This window comes from Colobus angolensis, unplaced genomic scaffold (genome assembly GCF_000951035.1).
Source record: "Colobus angolensis palliatus isolate OR3802 unplaced genomic scaffold, Cang.pa_1.0 Scaffold245, whole genome shotgun sequence".
In the NCBI taxonomy this organism is placed as follows: domain Eukaryota; kingdom Metazoa; phylum Chordata; class Mammalia; order Primates; family Cercopithecidae; genus Colobus; species Colobus angolensis.
The window spans coordinates 2,744,082-2,748,579 of NW_012115655.1; positions in this window are offsets into that span (position 1 = coordinate 2,744,082).

Genomic DNA, 4,498 nt, shown 5'->3' on the forward strand with positions numbered 1-4,498 from the left:
AGTAGTGAGCATGGAAGCTTTCTCTACTACACGGATGGCAGGTAGATTTACCTTCATGCCCAACTCTGATAGATTGGCAAGGGCTGTTGGGAGCATCATGTGGAGGAAAGAGTCTGTGATCTATTAGCAATGTCTGCCACATGCTTGGGAAGAGGAAATGACAACAAGACCACAACATGTTTACTGTAATTACTAATTATTTACTAAATTGTTATTGAGAGGCTGCTTCGTGTAGGGCACTGGTCCTTATACTAGAGATTCAGTGATAAACAAGAGCAGCTCCTGCCCTTAGGAAGTTTCCATTCTAGAAGGGGAGACAAACAATATATATGTGAACAAATGACTAAATAATATCATCTCAGCTAGTGCTAAGAAGTATAAGGAAAATAAAATAGTGCAATGGGATAGGCAGTGATGGTGTGGGAGAGGAGGGAGGAGATCAAGGCAGCCAGCAGGCAACATTTAGCCTGGGACCTAGATGCTGAGAAGGAGGCCTCCTTGTGAGGAGCTGGAGGAAGAGCATCCCGGCAGAGGCAACAGCCAATGCAAAGACTCTCCAAGAGACAGAAACAGCAGAGTTGAGGCTGCTTCGAGGGCAAGCAAGGGGGCCAGTGGAGGGGATGGGAGCAGCGAGAAAGCCAGCTGCCTGCTCATTGTGACCATTTGGATGTCTGATGGGCCCCCCAACTTAGTCAGTCCAGCACGACACTCTCAGTCCACTTCCCCATCACCCCTGTTTCACACACAACAAAATCTCCTCCTCCCCAAGTCTTTCCCTTCCCTTCCCAGCAAATGACATCTTTGCCCACCCTGTTGCTTGGTCCACTGTGCTACAACCCTGGCCATGCCACCATCAACTTTCTCCTGCAGCCTCCCCCTAATCCTCTACAAAAGCCCCCAAAGCACTCATCAAACCAATCCCCTCATTGCTTACTGCCCAAGGCTCTCTTCCTCCCAGTTTTGTCTTTTTTGCAGCTAACCCTAACCCATGAACCCACAAACCCAGGGACAGATACTTTATCATCTTTTTAAAAAGAGAATCTGAAGTTGGTTATAGCCGTAAGAGCACTAAGCACCAATTCAATCCACACATATTCCTCTAGTTGCCCCCAAACAAACAGTGTTTCCAGAGTGGATATGAGGACTGGGTATTAATGATCATAGGACCATTTATCAGGCCCCTGCAGTGCTCCTGGCTCCCTGGCCAGAGCATCACAACAGCCCTGCAGGGACGGCATGATTTTCATCCCGCTTTCATTCATGCAGAGATTTAGACTCAGAAAGGTTCAGCTTCTTATCGGAAGTCCCAGAGCTGGTAGATGGCTAAGCCAGGATTTGGACTTAGGTCTCTCTGATGCCAAAGCCCAAGCTCTTACTTCTGCATCAAGTTTCCTCCTAGACTCAGATGGGCAAAGAATGATGGGCTCAGAAAGAGACACCTCAACCTCAGTCCAGATGTTTCCCTTTTACGCCAAAATCAAAGGTCAGAAACTGCTCCCTGGGTTCCTTGGGACCGCCTCAGCCTGGAAACAGGAGGAGCAGGACCTTCTGCCCACCTAACCCCAATGAAATGAGGCATCCCAGCTCTCCTTATCTTCCTAGCTTTCAGTCTTCATCCTTCCATCTGCCCCCTGCCAAGTCCTTCTTTTGCCGGCTGGTCACCTTCTTGCTCTGGGCTGTTATAGCAAGTACCCCAGTCTTCTCCAGGAAGCATTCCCGTGGGAACCACAGTGCCAACATCCGGTGAGGACAGGCCCTCCGTTACCTGCTGGCCCTGCTGCCTCTGCTATCAGAACCAAGAACAAAGGAGCTTGGTGCCTGCCGCCTGGCTGGCTGTGTTTGTCCAGGGTGAGGCCTCGCCTGGCACAGATGCTGAGCAAACAGAAGTGCGGCTTCACAGATCCGCCTTACAATGAGTAGGACTTTAGGGGGTGTGTTGCTGCCAGGCCACCTGCCGAAATATCAGTGTGCCCAACCCCAGCCAGCACTCCAGGGCATGGAGGACTGCAGGGCAAGGGGACCCATCTCTGAGCCTTAGGCTTTTCGGCTCTACAATGGGAGAGTCGTACAGGATGATCTCCAAGAGCCCTTCTGTGGTCTGGAGCCCTGAGAGACGTTTCTGAAAGCCCCCAGGGCTTGAGAACAGATCTTGGTGGCAAAATGCTGAGGGAGGTGTGGGGTTGGAAGCCAGGCCTCTGACTCATGGCAGTCCTGGCCCCAGCCCCATGTACCCACACATGCCTCTCTCTCTGACCAGCAGGACTGACCTCTTTCAGAGAAATGTCCTTGAGCACTGGATTTATGACCTTATTCACTCTCATGGAACTTCCAGGACTAGAGCTAGGGCACTTCATGGTCAGAGGACTAAGTGTGCCTGTGTTGCTTCTGAGGTCATTCAGAATTTCACTTCTCACTCTCTGCCTGCAAAAATCAGGGTAGCTGGGGAAGGCTCTGAGGGACCTTAGAGGGAGGTTTCTCCAGTTAGGATGGGAGAGCTGCATGATGATGGCGATTCTCAGAATGTAGGTGCATCAGAACCACCTGCTTGTTAAAAATACAGAATCTTGGACCCCAAACTCCAGAGGTTCTGAGTCCCAAGATTTGAGGTAGGAAAGGATGGCTTAGAATTCTGAGTTTTAAACAAGCACCTATGTCCTCTGTAGGTTTCTGATGAAATGTATTTAAAAGCTATAAAGTCCTGGGTTCAAATCCCACCTCTGCCACTTTTTAGCTATGTGACTTGAGAAAGTCACTGAGCCTTTCTGGATGTCCGTTTTGTCTGTAAAATGAGGCTGTATAAAATAACTTGCAATAAGTTCGAGTTACTGCTTCAGAGTGTTGATTGCACTTTGTAAATGTTTGTGGAATGAATGGGACAGAAGTCCATTTGCCCAAACCAGAAACCTACTATTCTCCTTGACTTCCTCACCTACCACATCTCTCCACCAACCAATCACAAATTCCTGTGAACTCTATCTGCTACATACACTTCACACCTGCCAGCTTCTCTCCATCCTCAGGGCCATCACGCTAGCCAAAGCCACCATCTTCCCCTCCCTGCGCACCGCACAGCACTCTCACTGGTCTCCCTGCTGCCACCATGGCCTCTGCCCATTCATGCTCCCCAGAGCAGCCATGCTCATCCAAGATCATGCCCCTACTTCAAGCCTTAACTCTCAGGAAGGCCTTATCATGAGTCCAAAACAATTCCTCCTTCCCCCAACACCTACTTCTAAGAACTTTCAGTCTCTCTTACACTCAAGCTATTCTGAACTTCTTTCAGATTCCTCCAGTGAATCACAGTTTCTCTTGCCCCTAGGTCTTCATACAAAGAGTATTTTCTCTCCTCCCCAATCCTCCGGAACACACATCCGTCACTCACTACTCATCCTTCCTATTTCAGCTTGAATGCCAGTTCTTCAGGGCCGGACACTGGCTGTCGCCCTCACGTATGCTCGGGAACTCTTCCTCCTCGTCAATAAAGCTCCTTACACTCTACAGCGATGACTTAATCCCACATCCTCCACTGTTTTGTCCATTGCAGTAGCACCCGCAGGTACTAGAGTCTGACACATTGTGGGCGCTCACAAAGATGTGTTGCATGAATGACTAAATACGCAGCCCAATGAAAGAATGAAGAAACGATGAAGTAGTCCCTGGTCACAGGATACATCGCGGTGGGGGTACCCCCCCAGGTAGGGCTAAGCTACAGCCACATGAGGGCGTCGCAGGGCAGGCGCGGGCCACATGGGGGCGCCCCCGGTCCGTCTTAGCTGGTTGGCACCTGCTTGGACTGAGGTTCAGTTACCAATCGCCAATGGGCGCCAGGGAGCGGGGTTCTCTCTCTGATGGACAGCATCGCTCCGCCCAATCTAATTCATCTTTTCCTTAGCCCCGCCCACTCCGGGCCCCTGAGACCCCGAGGGTGGGCCTGGTGGAGACACCGCCAACTGAACTCCAGCTGAGTGCTCTCGAGGCCGAACCAGCGGGCCTGGCGGTCTGTGAGTGGGTGGCCAGCCGCTAGGGGCGGGGCCTTAGCGTTGACGGGCAGGCAGGCCGTCCCGCCCCTCTCACCCAGAGCGGCCGCGCCAGCGTTGGGGACAGCAGAAGTGAGTACGTGAGCGGCGCAGCAAGATCCCAGCTCGGACCCCGGACGGCGCGCATCCCCGAAGCCCCGGATCCCAGTCGGGCCCGCAGTGGACCGCCAGATTACTGTGCACCCCGAATCACGACCACCTGCACCCTCCCTTCCCGGCCCGCCCCCCGAGTCCTCCTGCACCGAGCTCGCCGGCGCCCCGGATCCTCCTGGACCGGTCCGTCCAGATTCCCGCGGGACCGACCTGTCCGCATCCCCAGAATCGCCGGGCTCGGTGCGCCGCCTCGGTCCCGGAGCCGCCCGCTTGGATTGCATTCCCTTCTCGCCCGAATCTCCTGGGACCCGACGCGAGCCTGCCCCGGAGTCCGCCGAGAGCACCCTCTCTCGGGTGCCTGCAGCCCC